Source organism: Marmota marmota, unplaced genomic scaffold (genome assembly GCF_001458135.2).
Source record: "Marmota marmota marmota unplaced genomic scaffold, marMar, whole genome shotgun sequence".
Lineage (NCBI taxonomy): Eukaryota > Metazoa > Chordata > Mammalia > Rodentia > Sciuridae > Marmota > Marmota marmota.
This window is the reverse complement of record NW_026000241.1, coordinates 2,994,547-3,003,581: the sequence shown is the minus strand read 5'-3', so window position 1 is coordinate 3,003,581 and position 9,035 is coordinate 2,994,547. Positions and strand designations below refer to the sequence as shown.

The window sequence follows — 9,035 nt, the reverse complement described above, 5'->3', positions numbered from 1 at the left end:
GGCCCCTGGGGCTGCGGGGTCCCCTTCCCTCCAGCCCAGAGCGCCTCCTTGCACCCCTGCTTGCCTCCTTCCGGATCCCGCGGAGACCGCGCTCTGCGCAGGGTTCCCACATCCAAGCGCGCGGGAACCCCAAAGAGATGGATGGGCCTCGTTAAAGCGGGCAGTGCAGAGGCCTCTGGGGCTCCCGGGACCACTGTAAAAGCAAAAACGACCATTTATCCCCCAGCATTGCAAGCTCAGACCGCCTGAACCCACGGTCCCCCGGTCGGTGGCTTGGAAGTTTCCCTATTGCCTGCAGACGAACTCTGAGCGGGTCTGAGTTCGAATCTCAGCGAACGATGTCGAGGGAGCCCCAAAGCCGAACGCTTCGTGCGTGAAATGGGAAGGGTTTACTCACCTCTCGGGTGTTGGTAAAAATTAAGTGCCAAGTGCATGCTAAGTGCTGAGAACACAGTAAGTGCTCAGTAAGTGTTGGCCGTCGTCACTTTTAAAGCTACTGTCACCATTATTCAAAGGGGTTCGAATCGCAACACAGCCTCGGACTGGCTGCCACTGTTGACCTCGGGAGCTTCTGAGCTTCAGTTTCCTGCCCCCCCGCTGTGAAGTGGGGACCGGGCTCTTTTTCCGTAAATGCAGATTAGTACCCGAGCGAAATGTGGAGGTTTCTGCAGAATTTCTCCAAGGTGCTGGAGTCCCCCGGGGAGTGCAACTTGGTTTGTGGCCGCCGCCGGCCCCCTCTCCCCCTCAGGAATCCCGTGAAGAAGCCAAACCTTGGTGCCCGGGGCTCCTGGCGGGTTGCGCTCCCTGGAGGCGGTGCTCGCACTTCGGCGCCCTCCCGGGACCGGCCAGAACGCAGGGTTGTAGGTATCTTGGTTACCAGCGGCGCAGCTCTACGGGTGTCTGTCGTCCCAGAGATCAGGCTGCGGTGTTTTCTCTTGTTTGCTTCTGGGCAACTCTTTGGAGGATTTTAACAGAGAAAGGAGGAGCAGAAGCGTGTTGATAGAGAATCCGCTCACTTCCACCCTTCGGCCACCCTCTCCAGGTCCAGCCCCCACACCACTCATCTGGTGCCTTCTCCCTCTTCTCAAGGCCTCGTCCTCATCCCCCACAGTCTGTTCTCCCAAGGGATCCCGTGGACACCTGAGTTGGGGTATATCTCTCTTCTGCATAGAACCTGGCCCCCAACTCACCAGAAACACAACAAAACGCAGCCTACAAGACCCTGCACAATATGCCCTTACTTCCTCCCATCTCTCCTCTTCATTCCCTCCAGCCAATTGGCTTCCTAGCTGTTCCTCAGATGTTTGTTGAATGAATTCAATAACTCTTCAAGCTAGTTATTTTGCTCCTAGTTATTTGCAGATAAAAACAAAAACCCTGAGAAGCCTCTTACTCTAATAATCAAGATAGGATATTTGCCAGGCATACCTGTAATCCCAGAACTCCTGAGGCTGAGGCAAGAAGACCACACGTTCAAGGCCAGCCTTAGCAATTTAGCAAGGCTCTAAGCAACTTAATGAGATCCTGTCTCAAAACAAAACATAGAAAAGAGTGGGGGATATAGCCCAGTGGTAAAGTACTCCTGGGTTCAATCTCCAGTACTGCCCAAAACAAAAAAAACAAAAACACACACACAAAAAAAAACACAGGATATTTATGGTCCTTGCACTGATGGACATAGCATCTCCATCTAGTTTTCTCCCACCCATTTAACAGAAGGGGAGCCCAAGGTAGAGAGGTTTCCAGGGAGGCCAAGGATGATTGGCAGAAAGCATCTTGCCCAGGGACGAACCCTCGCCCGCCTGCCAGGTCCCAGGCTGCTTCCCTGGATGCAGCCGGGGAAATCAGCCAAATGTTCTCTTCAACCTTCCGCATTCATTTACTCAGTGAACATTTATCAATGCCCGCTGGGGACTTCGGTGGCACTGGAAACAGAGTTGCAATGGGGATCTAAAAGGCAGACAAAGGACTAACTGTAATATCTGAGCTAGCAGCACGTCCCCATAACTTTTCTGGCTACTCATCAATCCACTCTGGGGCCCTGGAATCCCTAAAAGACACCATTTCCCACCTGTCCCTGCTGGAAAACCTGCTCCTGGCTTCCCATCAGTCTTACAAAAAACTTCTCACCCCTTACCTGTCCTGCATGGTGTTTTTGTCAGCCACCCCATGGGGGGAGCAGCCAGCATGGGCTTCACAGAAGGGCTGGCACTGAAGTTGAATTCCAAAGGATGAATTAGAAAATCGCCAGGTGGTTAAAGAGGGGCAAAGGCCCAGAGAAGAGTCAGGAAAACCAGGCACACTCTGGGGATGGCTGTCCTCCATCCTCATCTCCCACCAACTCCATGATCATTCCACTCTGGTGGCACATGCCTCAAAGGTGCAGAGCCTGTCCCCTGCCAGGGGTCCTCTACCATTAAGCTACATCCCTTTTTATTTATTAACTTTAATTTTAAGACAGTGCCAGGCTTGGATTCAGGAGGCTGAGGCAGGAGGATTGCAAGTTCAAGGTTAGCCTTGGCAACTTATTGAGACCCAGTTTCTTTTTTCTTTCTTTCTTTCTTTTTTTTTCTTTTTTTCTGTGATACAGTCTAAGTTGCAAGGCTGACCTCGAATGTAGCAGTCCTCCTACCTCAGTCTCCAGGATCACTGGCATGACAGGCATGCACCACTGTACACGGCTTATTTCCATCTTTGTGCAAATGTCGCCTCCTTAGAGAAGGTTTCTCTGATTGCTCCCCCATCTATAATAAATCCCATCCCATCCTTTCCAAATTTCAACCCTCACTTGGCTTGATTTTTCTTTCATGTGAATTTTAATAAATTTTCTTTACCATTCCTTATATATCTCCCCCAAAAAGATGTCAATAATCTAAGGGCGAACATTTGTCTTGTTCTCTGCTGGGTTCCTGCCTCCTAAAACAGGGTCTGACACATACTAGATGCTCAATAAACAGTTGCTGAGGGCTTGAGGTGTAGCTCACTGACAGCCAGCTTGCATAGCATGCATAAGGCCCTGGGTTCAAGCCCCAGCACTATAAAATAATAAATAAAGTAGCTGCTGAATGAATAAATGGGGATACAACCCAGACATCATACAGCTGAGCTGGAATTTTTAGTGCTGATAAACTTCAGTGTGGATGCGGCAAGTTCCAGACACTGCCCATGGTGTGGTGGGAGTTTCAATTTGACCCTGAGGACGGTGAGAACCAGTGATACATTCTTATCAGGGAGAAACAGAATGAGGCTGTATTTCCCAAAGATAAAGTTCTTTGCAAACCAAGTGTGGACCAGCAGGAGCCAGAGAAAGAAACGGGAGTGGATTAAGCTGAGAGCAGAACTAAATGTACCAATGAATCTATCTCAAAAAAAAAAAAACATTTCCCAGGATACCATTGTGGTGGCCCACGCCCATACATCCCAGCAACTTAGGAGGCTGAGGCAGGAGGATTATAAATTGGAGGCCAGCCTGGGCAACCTAGTAAGACCCTGTCTCAAAAATAAAAAGGGCTGGGGATGTACCTCAGTGGTCGAATACTTCCCTGGGTTCAATCCCCAGCAATAAATTTTTTTAAAAAAGTACAGTGTAATATGATTTTCTATTGATTAATAAAACAGAGAAATAACGTATAAAGGTAGGAGAGCCTTATGGAACTCACACTAATATGGACAGCTCAGGCAGGTTACTGTTCTGTATTTCAGTTTGTTCATCTGTTAAAAAAGGATGATAATAGCAGCCCCTAGTCATAGGATGGCTGGAGGCTTGAATGAATTAAGTCTTCTGGAACACAGGGCCATGATTATTCAGTAGCATTATTTTTTATTTAGGGTATTGTTACTGTAGCAGGGCAGGTGGTGAAGCAGGGTACTTTGACTTTATAATGTGTTATTTCTTTTGTTTTAAACTATTAATTATTTTGATTGAAGGACATTTTAGCTATGGTAAGATAAACAGATCTTTGGGTGGGGGGTGTGGCACTATGATTTTTTTTTTTTTTTCTGCAGCTGGGATGGAATCCAGGGCCTGGTACATGCTAGGCAAGTGCTCTATCACTGAGCTACAGCCCCAGCTAATTTTCGTATACGTCTATACCGGGATGGTCACCACTTGGTCCAGTCTGCCACGAGGAGTTTAGTTTGTGTCTCTGCCTAGGCAAATTCCTCCTATAATTTCTATTACCATCGATTGAGTTTTCCTTGAACTTTGTATTTCCTGGAATCATCCACATGTGCTTTTTTTGTGACTGGCTTTTTTTGCTCAACATGTTTTAAATTTATTTTTTTATCTTTATTGAGATTAAATTCACAGACCATAAAATTCACGCTTTTAAAGGTGTTTGACTTGCTGGGTGTGGTGGTGCGTGCCTGTAATCCCAGCAACTTGCAGGCTGAGGCAGGATTACAAATTTGAGGCCAGTCTGGAAAATTTAGCAAGACTCTCTCTCAAAATTAAAATACTAATAATAAAAGTAAAACATGAGCCAGGTGCAGTGGCACACACCTGTTATCCCAGGGACTCGAGAGGTGAGTAGGAGGATTCCAAATTTGAGGCCAGCCCAGGCAAACTGGTGAAACTGTCTGTCTCAAAGAATAAAAAAAAAAAAAAAAATAGGGCCGAGGATGTAGGATGTAGGAAAGCATCCTTGAGTTCAACCCTCAATACCACAAAAATTTAAATAAGTAAATAAAACTAAAAGTGTACGATCCAGTGATTTTGATTATATTTATAGAGAATGTGTTGGCTTTGAGATTCATCCATAATGTTGTGTGTATCATTACTTAGATCTTTTTTTAATTTTCTAGCAATTTAAATTTCAAGGGTGATTGGTTTCAGGATCCTCCCAATACCAAGTGACGTGGTTTCAGGATCCTCCCAATACCAAGTCACGTGGCCGTTCAAGTTCAACTCCCTTTTAGGAAAGGGTGCCACATGGACTCCGCCTCCCCCCCCAGTTCTGGGGACTTGCAACCCAGGGGTGCTCTACCACTAAGCTATATCCTTGCCCCTTTTGTTTTCAGTTTTGAGACAGGGTCTGGCTTGATTTCCTCATGCAGGCATTAAACTTAGGATCCTCTACGATCAGCCTCCTGAGTCACTGGGATTATGGGTGTGGGCCTGAGTGCCCTGCTCTTCCCATATACTTTCAATGGTCTCCAGATGACTTATAATACCCGAAGCAATGTAAATGCTCTGTAAATAGTTGTTATACTGTATTGTTTAGGGAATCATAACAAGAAAAAATTCTGTATATGCTCAGCACAGATGCAATGCATTTGGGCTTTTTAATTTATTTATTTATTTGTTTTGGGTACTGTGGATTGAGCCCAGGGGCACTCAGATACATCCCCAATCCTTTATGTTTTTTATTTTAAGACAGGGACTCTCTAAGTTGCAAGGCTGACCTCGAATGTAGCAGTCCTCCTACCTCAGTCTCCAGGATCACTGGCATGACAGGCATGCACCACTGTACACGGCTTATTTCCATCTTTGTGCAAATGTCGCCTCCTTAGAGAAGGTTTCTCTGATTGCTCCCCCATCTATAATAAATCCCATCCCATCCTTTCCAAATTTCAACCCTCACTTGGCTTGATTTTTCTTTCATGTGAATTTTAATAAATTTTCTTTACCATTCCTTATATATCTCCCCCAAAAAGATGTCAATAATCTAAGGGCGAACATTTGTCTTGTTCTCTGCTGGGTTCCTGCCTCCTAAAACAGGGTCTGACACATACTAGATGCTCAATAAACAGTTGCTGAGGGCTTGAGGTGTAGCTCACTGACAGCCAGCTTGCATAGCATGCATAAGGCCCTGGGTTCAAGCCCCAGCACTATAAAATAATAAATAAAGTAGCTGCTGAATGAATAAATGGGGATACAACCCAGACATCATACAGCTGAGCTGGAATTTTTAGTGCTGATAAACTTCAGTGTGGATGCGGCAAGTTCCAGACACTGCCCATGGTGTGGTGGGAGTTTCAATTTGACCCTGAGGACGGTGAGAACCAGTGATACATTCTTATCAGGGAGAAACAGAATGAGGCTGTATTTCCCAAAGATAAAGTTCTTTGCAAACCAAGTGTGGACCAGCAGGAGCCAGAGAAAGAAACGGGAGTGGATTAAGCTGAGAGCAGAACTAAATGTACCAATGAATCTATCTCAAAAAAAAAAAAACATTTCCCAGGATACCATTGTGGTGGCCCACGCCCATACATCCCAGCAACTTAGGAGGCTGAGGCAGGAGGATTATAAATTGGAGGCCAGCCTGGGCAACCTAGTAAGACCCTGTCTCAAAAATAAAAAGGGCTGGGGATGTACCTCAGTGGTCGAATACTTCCCTGGGTTCAATCCCCAGCAATAAATTTTTTTAAAAAAGTACAGTGTAATATGATTTTCTATTGATTAATAAAACAGAGAAATAACGTATAAAGGTAGGAGAGCCTTATGGAACTCACACTAATATGGACAGCTCAGGCAGGTTACTGTTCTGTATTTCAGTTTGTTCATCTGTTAAAAAAGGATGATAATAGCAGCCCCTAGTCATAGGATGGCTGGAGGCTTNTTTTTTTTTTTTTTTTTTTTTTTTTTTTTTTTGTAGAACCTTCTCACAGGCTGCATGGATGGTGAGCCACTGTTTCCCTAGACTTCTCAACAGGACTAAACTAGCTTCAGCCTCTATAATCTCATTTCAGATGATCTAATTACTCCAAGTGCACCTCCCACCTCTTTCTCTGGGGCATCTCTCTCTGGGAACTGATTTTCCCCAGGCTTCCAAGTTACTTGGCCTTGTGGATGTGGCTCAGTGGTAGAGTGCTTGCCTAGCCTGCATGAGGCACTGGGTTTGACCCCCCTAGCACACCAAAACCAAACCAAACCAAACCAAAAATCGTCAGCCAAATTACTTGGCCTCAGCCTCTGTCTCCACCTTCAGAGGGTACAGCCTAAGAAAGGGACACAGCCTGGCTTGGATCTCTGCCAACTGTGTGACATTGGGCCTGGGATTAATCCTCTCTAGGTTTCAGGCCATGTATCTGGCAAAAAATATGCTAATTCCATCCCCTCACTTGCTCCACATGGTGATTAAACGTTTGATGGAATCTGTTGATAGGTTTAGATTTCTCAGGATAAGGGCTAGCACCTAAGCCCAGGACTAGGGGTGAAGTGAGAAACTGGCTTAGGGCATAAAATTCAAAATGCACCATGTGTGCTGGACATGGTGGCATATGCCAGAAATCCTAGCTACTCAGGAAGATGGCAAGCTGCAGGCGCCAGTGTGAGCAATTTAGCAAGACCCTGTTTCAAAAATTTAAAATAGGACTGGAGAATGTAGCTCAGTCATAAAGCTTCCCTGGGTTCTATCCCCGGTAACATAAAAAACAAAACAAAAGGAAAAGACAATGTGTTAATGCAGTATTGGTGGTGGTGGAAGGTGAACAGGGAATTGAACCCAGGGCATTTAAACACTGAGGCACATTACCAGTCCTTTTTATTTGAGACAGGCTCTTGCTAAATTGCTGAGATTGGCTTTGAATGTGAGATCCTCCTGTTCCAGCTTCCCCAGCCCTGTCTCAAAATTTTTAAAAAGGGATGGGGATGTAGTTTAGTGGCAGATCAACCCGGGTTCAATCCCCATTGCTGAGTTCAATCCCCAGTATTGGGGGGTGGTAAATCTACTAAACCCAAACCTTGCATACACAATGGTATGTGGTCTACCTTTCTACTCCTAGGAATTTGACTCCGGAAAAATCTGTTCACAAAGGTACTTGTACAAACTTCATTAACACCGGCCAAATGAGATGTGGTGGTAACTTGCCTAATGTTCCCAGATACTGAGGAGGCTGAGGCAGAAGGATGGCTTGAGCTCAGAGGTGCAGGGCTATCCTGGGCAACAACAAAACGCTGTCTCAGCAGGGAAAACAGGGGCTCAGGGTGCAGCTCAATGTCAGTATGCTTGCCTGGCAGCGCAAGGCTTTGTGTTGTTCAAATAAACAAAATGAATAACAACCAATTGATCATTAACAGAGGATTGGAAAAAAGTATATTGGCTCTATTGTAATATAGCCACACAATAAATACTACTCCACCAGAGAAAACAAAACAAACTGCTGGTATGCCCAGCAATTTGCGCTCATATGGACATTTTGCTAAGCAAAAGAAGCTAAGCCAGGCAGGTGTGGTGGCGCACACCACAACACAGCCCTCCCCTGGGGCTGAGGAGGCTGAGGTAGGAGGATTGTGAGTTCAAAGCCAGCTTCAGCAAGTCGGCGATCCCTGACTCTAAATAAAAACAGAAAAAGGCCTGGGAATGTGGCAGTGTAAGCGCCTCTGGGTTCAATCCCTGGCACACACACAAAAAGCTAAAGAAGCCAGACACCAAAGACAAACCTATTGCAGGATTCTAGTTCTGTTAAACTCAAGAACAAACAAGAATAGTCACTGGAAGCCTCCAAGCCTCCTTGGAGTCCTTTCAGAGCCTCCAGGGTGGAGGGCCCCCACGCGGGAGAGCAATGCTAACTCTGGGAGCACAGGATTTAACGTCAAGTACGGAGGCCACGATTCTAAAGGGTGGGGCACATGTCAAGGGCTAATTATCTGTCCTTCAGTTGCCAGTACTAAACATGGCGGCACCCATGGAGGAGTGAACCCAGATCACATGACAGGGCGCCGCCCGGCGTAGATCTCATTTTGGCGCGCCTACTTTCAGATTGACCAATGAAGCGGAGGCTTGAGGCACGCCCTCTTTTCTCCTCTCCACCAATAGCCTCCTGACACCTTCCTTATTATCCAATCACCACTTCCGCTTCTCTTGACTGAAAAGCAAGCTGTCCTGTGAGCAGAACCACAGTCTTACTGAGGAGGCAGGAAGCGCCGCAGCTCGTGTCGCGGCGCGTGCTGGGTAACCGGAGTCAGGCGGCTCTCCTCGTAGCACGCGGAGGCGAACGGAGACCCAGGTAGGCGGCGGCGCCGGGGGCGCGGGGCCGCGGTGCGGGGACGTCGGACCTGTGGATAAACGGGCGAGAGCAGATACCGCGGGTTG

General features: G+C 46.7%; 2 protein-coding genes across 3 annotated transcripts in view; one reads left to right on the top strand and one right to left on the bottom strand.

The window, feature by feature from the left end:
* Pkn1 (protein kinase N1) overlaps positions 1–9,035 on the bottom strand; it is a 39,317-nt gene that overhangs the window by 26,557 nt on the left and 3,725 nt on the right. For both annotated transcript variants that reach the window (XM_048795074.1, XM_048795075.1), the window contains exon 2: positions 1,812–1,820. The gene's annotated coding sequence lies outside the window, so the exon portion shown is untranslated. The remainder of the gene's footprint in view (positions 1–1,811; positions 1,821–9,035) is intronic.
* The window catches only part of Ddx39a (DExD-box helicase 39A), an 8,188-nt gene continuing 7,945 nt past the window's right edge, over positions 8,793–9,035 (top strand). Inside the window, exon 1 of the mRNA XM_015489149.2 lies at positions 8,793–8,949. The gene's annotated coding sequence lies outside the window, so the exon portion shown is untranslated. The remainder of the gene's footprint in view (positions 8,950–9,035) is intronic.